Here is an 11,661-nt window from a genome sequence, read left to right as displayed (position 1 = left end):
TGTACTTTTTGTTGTTATTTTGTTGTACTTTTTGTTGTTATTTTGTTGTACTTTTTGTTGTTATTTTGTTGTACTTTTTGTTGTTATTTTGTTGTACTTTTTGTTGTTATTTTGTTGTACTTTTTGTTGTTATTTTGTTGTACTTTTTGTTGTTATTTTGTTGTACTTTTTGTTGTTATTTTGTTGTACTTTTTGTTGTTATTTTGTTGTACTTTTTGTTGTTATTTTGTTGTACTTTTTGTTGTTATTTTGTTGTACTTTTTGTTGTTATTTTGTTGTACTTTTTGTTGTTATTTTGTTGTACTTTTTGTTGTTATTTTGTTGTACTTTTTGTTGTTATTTTGTTGTACTTTTTGTTGTTATTTTGTTGTACTTTTTGTTGTTATTTTGTTGTACTTTTTGTTGTTATTTTGTTGTACTTTTTGTTGTTATTTTGTTGTACTTTTTGTTGTTATTTTGTTGTACTTTTTGTTGTTATTTTGTTGTACTTTTTGTTGTTATTTTGTTGTACTTTTTGTTGTTATTTTGTTGTACTTTTTGTTGTTATTTTGTTGTACTTTTTGTTGTTATTTTGTTGTACTTTTTGTTGTTATTTTGTTGTACTTTTTGTTGTTATTTTGTTGTACTTTTTGTTGTTATTTTGTTGTACTTTTTGTTGTTATTTTGTTGTACTTTTTGTTGTTATTTTGTTGTACTTTTTGTTGTTATTTTGTTGTACTTTTTGTTGTTATTTTGTTGTACTTTTTGTTGTTATTTTGTTGTACTTTTTGTTGTTATTTTGTTGTACTTTTTGTTGTTATTTTGTTGTACTTTTTGTTGTTATTTTTTTGTACTTTTTGTTGTTATTTTGTTGTACTTTTTGTTGTTATTTTTTTGTACTTTTTGTTGTTAATTTGTTGTACTTTTTTGTTGTTATTTTGTTGTACTTTTTGTTGTTATTTTTTTGTACTTTTTGTTGTTATTTTGTTGTACTTTTTGTTGTTATTTTGTTGTACTTTTTGTTGTTATTTTTTTGTACTATTTGAACTGACAGGCGAAAGGATGGCCAGCGTGTCTGACTTTTGTGTGCACATTCAACATCCAACTATTTTATACATTTTCAAGAGTGACAACAGTGGCTGACAAGCCCTCCCCCCGCCCCCCCCCCCCCCCCCCCCCCCATGTCTAAATAAAAACTGACCACAAAGTAAACTATTGTATTTTAAAAGCATTTTCCTTATACGTCAGTCTATAAGCTGATACATACCATAGCAGCAGTTGGGCGAAAATGTCAAGGCATTGTTGTATTTTAAAAACATTTGTTGTGTTATTTATTTTTCAATTCTTTGTTGTAAATTCTAACAATGAGTAAAATATGTTAATCGTTTATTTTGAATCGAATATATGATTCTATTATATTGGTATTTAATTTAAACCAAAATGGAATATATATATTCTCCAACTGAGTAGAAATAATTATGTCAGTCCCTTTTAGCTCATGTAAATTGTGTCAACCTGAAACTAATCAAGTAATTAGGTCACAAACTCGCGCTCAACAAAAACAAATTAAATTATCTTTGCTTCTCTTCTTTTTTTATCCTGTTTCGAATGTGATTTGCCTAATGTAGTCAAGACTAAAAGCAACTCTTGTAACTTAATGATGCTTAAATACGGCAAGCGGATGAATACACCCCTAGAAACATTGTGAACGGTCAGTCGCCCTGACAGAAATATCTCTCCGCAGTTGACCAGACGATAGCTGCCCAATCACAGCAGACGACGGATGGGCCTGAGGGGAATCGCAGCAGGCGATCGTGACGTCAGCAAGAGGGCAGTTGTTGTCCACTAGTTCCGGGCAACAAATTGTGTACTTTACAAAATTGCAGGAGTACTTTGTTTACAACTTAAATAGATAGCGGGGGAAATGGTTGTGGCGCTGTTTGTGCAAAGTGAAAATAGATGCGGAGGCGGAACAAAGAGTTGAGGTCTTCAGTTACCATGACAACAAAAAGGTTGACATTACACACCCACACAGCGAACATTATATACCCACACATCGAACATTATATACCCACACATCGAACATTATATACCCACACATCGAACATTATATACCCACACATCGAACATTATATACCCACACATCGAACATTATATACCCACATATCGAACATTATATACCCACTCAATAAACATTATATATTCACACATCGAACATTATATACCCACTCAATAAACATTATATACCCACACATCGAACATTATATACCCATACATCGAACATTATATACCCACACAGCGAACATTATATACCCACTCAATAAACATTATATACCCACACATCGAACATTATATACCCATACATCGAACATTATATACCCACACAGCGAACATTATATACCCACTCAATAAACATTATATACTCACACATCGAACATTATATACCCACTCAATAAACATTATATACTCACACATCGAACATTATATACCCACTCTATAAACATTATATACCCACTCAATAAACATTATATACCCACACATCGATTATTGTATACCCACACATCGAACATTATATACCCACGTAAACGCAGTTTTTTCCCACTTCCTGTTTGTGTAGAGATATTCTGTTTTTTGACTCCTCAATCAATTAACCCAATTAATCAAAGACCTACCTCCAAGACATCAAGTTTTAGCTTTAATTCTGTAATTATCATCGCGTTTTGGGTTTTCCCACAGTTAGTGTAGGAGTCAATTATAGTCTTAAACATTGATCTGTAAAAATCCAGAGAGATAAATTTATCCTTGCGTATTTTTCTAGTTAAGCATGCCAACCATTTTATACTTACACTACACTACAGTACACTATAGCCTTAATGCAAATTTTAAAACTTCCATGTTAGATGCGTATTGCTGTACGGGGCAGAGACTGGAAGGATGACAAACACAACCATTGATAAAGCCCAGACCTTTATAAACATGTGCCCTAGACAAATACTCCTAATTCGCTATCCGACACCAATCAACTGGTGAAGAAATTGGGAAAAGAAGATGGGGTTGGATAGGGCTCACTACGCAGACCTCCAACACATATCACCAAGCAGTGTTTCTTCCAGACTTTTTTTCTCCGGGGGGGACTTCATATTTTCAGGGGGGGGGGGCGGTCAACATTTTCCGGGGGGGGGGGGGGCGGACACTAGTAAAAGTATATTTTTATTGTATAAATTCCATCTCGTGCGGGGGGGGGGGGCGGTAGACTTTCTTCGGCCCCCCCCCCCTCCCCGAAGAGATGCCTGGAAGAAACTCTGTCACCAAGCATGTATTGAAGTGGAACTCACAAGAAAACACAAATGTGGTCGACCAAGTAACACCTGGCGACGTGACCTAGAAGCTGACACTACAGAGGTGGGTAACACCTAGAGTCAGGTAGAGAAAAATTTAACAGAACTCTGGACATCTTTGTAAAAAAAGCTTTGATTTTTCAACGTTTTGTCTCTAAAATAGGAATAACTTTCTACAGAAAAATGGTGTACTGTTAATCAATACTTCGTCATCAACTGGTTTTAGCCCCGCGGCTGTTTTAATTATCTGTAGGTAATCTCATTTTGTGAAGACAATTCGCTGGGATTAAAAATTGTAAGAACTGAAAAGAAATAAGTTGAATTTTTAAGACAAATCTAATCTTGCATTATTTTAAGAAAATACATTCAAGAGGCAAAAAATTCGTTTTTTTTTCTGCATGTTTTTTTTACATGAGAAGTTGATTTAACAATATTTTATTTTGTCTAGTTTTCTTGTAGACTTTGTTTTACTTGAATGTTTGATTTGAATGTTGTAACAGTTAAATGTAGATGAATGTATGTTTCGAGTGTATATCTTTAAAAAAGGCGATATGGATCTAAAATGAAAGGTGGGTGTGCGCATGCGCTAAGGAAGGGAAGCGAGAGGTAGATATGGCGGGAATAACATGGCGATGTTTGGGAGTGAAGGCAATCTTCTTATGAACCAATAAAATTATGGAAATTAACAGGACAAGGGTTGATTTTTGTTTTGAGTGTGTGCCATGAAATAGGTAGGAGAAAAGGCTGTGACAAATGTATTTTATTTTGACCTGCTTCGATTAACTGCAATGCAAAACGAATCGATTTATATTTTAGTTGAAGAATGCAAAAGTTTTACTGCTCTATATCGACATGGTGCTGTGTATAGAAAGCAAAAGTATTTTTCCCGTCCACAGTTTATAACAGTGCTTAATTCCCTTGGTAGCCTTTAAATACATCGTTTGGCCATGTTTACGTACGTTTATAGCGAGTAACTGACACAAAGTCTCAGAAAATCGTAATAAATGCTCTGTTTACCCCTAGAGTAACGCTAATCTGTTAAGACGGTTCAGACCGTGGGGGGATTTGTTCCCAAAACAATAAATCTAAATAGGTTATAAATCGCGGAACACATGCAATCACCAGATACCCGAAATTAATCTAGAGCTGTTATTGTTCGCAAAAAACATAAACACAAATCCCCCCCACGCAAGATGGCGGCTGGGTCTGCTTGTCAACGAATAATAAATCTATAAATAGCATCAAAACAACAGCAGGTAGCTGAAAACTAGAATCAGGATAAGCCGAGGATATTTTTATACGAGACAAACTTTATTAGTTTTTCAAGTACGGGCGGAAATATGTTTCAAAAAGTAACCAAGGTTGCTGAGCTGAGTTGAAGGACGAGAGACTGAAAAGGCGAAATATTAATTAATTATTTTTTTTTGCGAACCTTGTCTGGTTTTTTGTCATCACGATGGTGACGCTATAGGGTTTGAGATAATCTTTGTGTTAAAAAGTGTAGTGTTGGTGTCCGGGTTATTAAAATAGATGTAGAGGAGAAAATAATAGAAAGTTAAAGAAAACCTTTAATAAAAGACGCACAACAAAGTAGTGACATATTTTATACATTGAATTGGAGCCTAGATGCTAATACAATGGATATCTCTAAGCCTACGTGAAAGATTTGAATACGCCCCTGAGATAACTTTATTAGAACTCCTGAACTTAAGATCTGTTGCAAGAGGAACCCTGTGTCGTGACGTAATATGGATAGGTATCAGAGGCGTATCCAGGTTTTCGTTGTAGGGGGAGCGAAAAGAGCAAAAAAAAGGCGCCGAATTTATTTTCTATATACGTGTATTATAGATATATATATATATATATATATATATATATATATATATATATATATATATATATATATAATTACTTATATATATATGTCATTACTTCGCTATGATGTAAAATAAATGAAAGTAGCACTCTGAAGAAATAAGAAAAAACACACAATATAGGCCGACAAAAAAAACAAAAATGGTATCAATCTAAACAAAAAAAAATATACACACACTACAACGAAAAAACAATGAACGTAACACAATCTGTTTTGTAATTCTTTTAACAAATTTTCTTACATAATTCCTTGGAAATTATTTAAGACAAATGAAATAGGGGAAGTGATCACTCTCTTAATATAAATATGTATATATCTACACATTTAATTATATAAAATGTCAAAACAAATAAATAATTAATTTAGAATATAATGAAATTGTTTAACATTATTCGTGCTTACAAAATGTTTTTGCCTATAATCAGAATTTAATATATCGTAATCATAAATGCTAAAGTATTACAGCATAATGAAAGTTTTTAAAATCAGAGTTAGTATAAAACCACGCTAGTTATCGACATGATGGAAAAACATTCGGAATAATAGCTTACATTTAACTACATTTCGGTCTTTTAGTTCGGATCACATATTTTTTAATTAACTACTGCTTCTTTGTGTTCTTTAAAAATCATTTTTTAACATAGTGATAGGTATGGGTTAGATCACTGTATTGATCGCACACCTTTTTACTGGTAATTGCAAAAAACAATATTCACAGAGTTTTACGTTTAAAAAGCTAATTTTCTGGCGGCATGGTACTTTGGTACATCATTACGCGTTTTTCTACATGTACTTAACAGATCAGTTCGGGGGGGGTTGGGGGGGGGGGGGTGGGTTCAACTTCATTCACCAGTGTCCGGTCACGTTAGGTCAATTATCCAACCCAGTGTATTCCTAGGTGTGACATTAATGTCGCTCTACACAATTGTGGTGGTGAGGTGTGTGTGTGTGGGGGGGGGGGGAAGGTGTGGGAGATAACCAACTCAGAGTGAACATAGCGTCAGTTTTTAGATGACTGTTCTAAACATACATGTCACAGACTGTATAATTATGTATTTTTATTATATTGTGTTTTGCATGAATGAAGAGTACCTGGCTAGCGGAAGGACTGTCTGAGCGATCGTCATGTGTTTTTCCATGTTTTTGGGTGAGATCGCTCAGGTACGTAAGGGGAGAGAGAAAGTGGTGAATAAAAGAGAGAGCGAAAGGTGAACGGGTGTTGTGTGCTAGAACTTGAACTGAAGACTGTGGCTGTGAATGTAGGATGTTTACTACGACACTTTGTTTCTTGACTGTGATTGTACTTATACCAGTTGTGACCATGGATTTACTATGGATCTATTAATTCTCTGTACAAAGTGTAAATAAAGTTATTGTTTCACAACTACTGTTGCTCGTATGAGTATATTGAAGAACCCACAATAACAACAATGAAGAATACATGTTGTTACATATGGTGTCAGAAGTGGAGGCAATAAAGTGATGTTGCTACATTGTATTACTGTTACTTATGATGTCACAAGTGGTTGAAGAATTGTGCTACATATGTCAGAATTGGAGATATTACAGTCTGTGGTCTTCCACTATTTACCAAGTACGTCAAGTTCTTGAAAGTCATCTATCTACACTCAAGTCAGAAGGGTTGCTGTAGTCAAGTCAGATCTTGTTCAAGTCAAGTCATCAACGTGATAATTTTTATCACCTTATTTCGATATTGTCTCACCAATGTCGAGTAAATATCGTCTGTGTGTTTTTTCTGTTTGGATTTAGCCGATCAAGTCTTAGTGTTTCTTTTCTACTGTTTGGATTTAGCTGTTTAAGTTTTTTCTATATGGATTAGCTGTTCAAGTTTTTCTACTGTTTGGATTTAGCAGATCAAGTTTATTTTTGTAACTGTTCCTAAAGATGTCTTATCTAAAACTGGACAAATTTCTACTCTGTAACAGGCTACTAGAACTATTTTGAATTTTTTTCAACTTTTTTGGAATCAACAAAGTGAACTATTTTTGTACTATATATGTACTATGAACTTTTCTTGGATTACTAGATGTCTCTAATCAACTGAACAAAGCCAGAATACAAGAAAGGGTATTGTAAATTAATTAACATTTATCTATTGTCAACTAATGAATTTATATTTTATGTCATAGAAAATATATCAAAATGTTATGTTTTGAAGAATATCTAGCACTAGCGAGGGCGCAAGGCATTAAGAAGATGAAGAAGCAGATAGCCTGGGCAAACACTCGATTTGACCGAGACATAGAAAAAGCATTAGAAGCATGGGACGAACAAAATGAACAACCCAAACGAGCTCATGGAAATGTATTGAGAGAACTAGATGATGTGATAGAAATAGTGTGTAATAAATCAAGAGGTATTACAGAAATGCAAGAAGAAAAAAAAAATGTCAGATGGAGATAAAGTAGAGGAGACTGTACAACAAAAAGGGAAGAGAAAAAAAAGAAACAGAAAACAGAGAGCAGATAAAAGGGCTGAAACTTTGGAAAAACAAGTTGGCCTACATGAACTAGAATATAAACAAGAACTATTAGAAATGAAAGCTATAACAGACACAAATGAACCAAAATTAGAAAGTGAACAGACAGAATTTAAAGCAGAACTTGAAGAAGTAAATATTGGCAACCTTTGGAATGAAGAACAGAGTAACATAGTCCAGGAAGAATTGAAACCCAAGGATAAAACAGAGGTTGAACTTAATAATGATTTAAAGGTGACAGATACATTAGTATGTCTTAAGATTGACTCTTTTTTGAATGATACGCAGGTACACGAGAATATTATTGAAAGTTGTATCGTAAGTCCATCAGAGAATGGCAAGTCAACAAGAAACAAGTCCATCAGAGAATGGCAGTCAACAAGAAACAAGTTCATCAGAGAATGGTAGTCAAAATGATTTAATAAGCCCATCAGTCAATGGCAGTGATGATTTTAATAAGTCCATCGGAGAATGGCAGGAATCATGATAAACTAATGATGATTAATGAATCAGTGAACTTAATAAGCCACAATAAAGAGAACGTACCTATTGAGGAGTTACTTAGAAATCTGGAGTCAAACTTTAAAGAAGAATATATACTAGAACTCAAGGATAAATTTAACAAGAAATGGAGAAATTAACCCAGAAATTTATGTGTGAACTAGAATCAATAAAGAAGCACAAGGAAGTTAAGAAAGATGAAACAATATCTACAAATTACAATGTTAATAAAAATGCACAGAATGAAAGTAAAAGAAATGTAACAAACTATGAATACAGTCAACATGTTAATAAGAATGTCATTAATGTCATTAATGCACAGAATGAAAGAAAAAGAAATTTAGCAAACTATGAATACAGTCACCATGTTTATAAGAAGCCAAAATCTAGATGGTTTTTACTGCGGAAAAACAGGTCATTACCAAAATCAATGTTGGCATAGGTTGGGCAAATCAGAGAAGAAACAATTTATTATGTACAAAGAAAGTCATGTGAAAAATACAGTAAGTTAAGAAATAATGTATCAAGTTCTAATGAAAGATACCGAAGCAAGATGTATTATGAGCGGCCAAAGCAATGCCATAATATTTATATCAAGTTGGTTGATGAACCAAACGAACGTTTACAAAGCAAGATAACTACTGACGTTGTTCAGAAACCAGAAGAGAATATTAAAACAAATGAAGTAACACAAGTTACACGAATTCTAGGAAATAATTATGGTAGCACAGCTAAAAGCTACAATTTGAGGGAGAGATGGCATACGGGTCATCGTCAACTGCACGAGAACGATTACTCATGCTATAGAGGATGCTAAGATAAATTATCAATTGACAGTTTATTAATATTATACAGTCTGTAACTGTAAAATATGGATATCAAACATTTTGTATCAGTAAATATAAATTATATAAATTGTTGTAATATTTCAAAAGAATGAAAACTGTATTATGTTAAACCTATTCTATACTATTAATTAACAGTGAATAAAGTAAATAAATAAAAGTTAGAGACTATTTATTCCGCATAACAATAAGACGGAAGTCTCAATGATGTATTGTGTATTAGTCAATACCTGTGTAAGGCAAGAATGTGATTGTGTTGTGACCTAGATTTGTCTGAAATGGGTCAACTAGGGGAGACAACAAAGTATATTAATCATGCGTCGTAATAACATGCCTTGATGATAAGGAAGTTTTTTTTTACCACATAGGATATAGTTATTTAAATTATGAGTTGAATCAAGTCTTTGATAATTTCAACTATGTATTATAGTTTGGTAATTTACTAAACTCATTGATCTTGTTTTATACTACAATTACTGGGTAATTGAAATGTTTTTCTTTCTCATATTTGAATATATTACACATAATGCTTGTGCATTAGTCTACAAAGAATGTATTTTCCATGTTTTTTTGAGATGTATAAAAAATTTTTTGTTGTCTGGCACATGGTCCTGCCCTACCAATATTGTATTTATAAATTTTGTTACACAAAATTTTAATTGAAGGGGGGACGTGTCACAGACTGTATAATTATGTATTTTTATTATATTGTGTTTTGCATGAATGAAGAGTACCTGGCTAGCGGAAGGACTGTCTGAGCGATCGTCATGTGTTTTTCCATGTTTTTGGGTGAGATCGCTCAGGTACGTAAGGGGAGAGAAAGTGGTGAATAAAAGAGAGAGCGAAAGGTGAACGGGTGTTGTGTGCTAGAACTTGAACCTGAAGACTGTGGCTGTGAATGTAGGATGTTACTACGACACTTTGTTTCTTGACTGTGATTGTACTTATACCAGTTGTGACCATGGATTTACTATGGATCTATTAATTCTCTGTACAAAGTGTAAATAAAGTTATTGTTTCACAACTACTGTTGCTCGTATGAGTATATTGAAGAACCCACAATAACAACAATGAAGAATACATGTTGTTAGCAATACATATATATTACACAAATATATATTTCACAAATATAGGGCCTATATATTACAGAAATAGATTAAAATAAGTAACAGTGGTATTATGACGATATTTTTTTTTACAGAGGGGTCCATGGGGGAGGGGGTTGTAACTGTTTCATATAATTTGTAATAGTAAACACTATCGCCCAAACTGTAAGAATACTACTACTTCATCATGATGACGTTGTTGACCTGTGTCAAAATTTCCCACCACTACGCAGTTTGCTCATAAGTAAATTTAAATAGAGGTGCCACATCAGTTGTATTTGTTTATGTATTGCATTTAAAAAAAAATTAATCACACGATTCAAACTGTATTTATAAAGTATTTATGTGTGAAGTTTTATGTATACCATTTTCTAATTCAATTACTCATAAGCAAATTTATAATCAGTTGCCTTAACCTTAACACCCCTCTTGCCAAGTGGTACTACCCCTAGAGGTTTTTTAACATTGCAATGCATCTTAATGGTTATTTTTAGAATGGCAAACTGATGCAGCTGTTAATACGTGTTGTAAACGTAGACACTACTAGACTAGTACAATTATGCTTAATTGCTGCATGAAAAGAAATCTTGTGATTTACATAGATGTGCCGACCAAAAATATTTTTTAACAAATATCATGTTTAAAACTTTGAGTTTAAAAAGTTGCCAAAAAGGCGCCACTTTGCTGAAAATGGCCAGAGGGGGAGCGGCCGCTCCCCCTGCTCCCCCCCTGCGTACGCTACTGATATATATATGTATATATATATGTATATATATATACTGTAGATATATATATGTGTATATATATATGTATATATATATGTATATATACATATGTATATATATATATGTATATATATATATGTATATATATATATATGTATATATATATATATATATATATATATGAATATATATATATATATATGTATAGTATATATATATATGTATATATATATATATATATGTATATATATATATATGTATATATATATATGTGTATATATATATATATATGTATATATATATATATATATGTATATATATATATATGTATATATATATATATCGTGTATATATATATATATGTGTATATATATTATGTATATATATATATGTATATATATATATATGTAGATATATATGTATATATATATGTATATATATATATGTATATACATATATATGTATATACATATATATGTATATATATATATATATGTATATACATATATATGTATTATATATATATATATGTATATATATATATATGTATATATAGTATATATATGTATATATAGCTATATATATATGTATATATATATATATATGTATATATATATACTATATAGTATATATAGTATATATATATATATGTATATATATAGTATGTATATATATATGTATATATATATGTATGTATATATATATATATGTATGTATATAGATTATATGTATGTAGATATATATATATGTATGTATATATATATGTATGTATGTATATATATATGTGTATT

This window comes from Physella acuta, unplaced genomic scaffold, assembly GCF_028476545.2.
Source record: "Physella acuta isolate Inbredline_101_S28 unplaced genomic scaffold, ASM2847654v3 ptg000516l, whole genome shotgun sequence".
Classification (NCBI taxonomy): domain Eukaryota; kingdom Metazoa; phylum Mollusca; class Gastropoda; family Physidae; genus Physella; species Physella acuta.
This window is presented reverse-complemented; position numbering follows the sequence as displayed.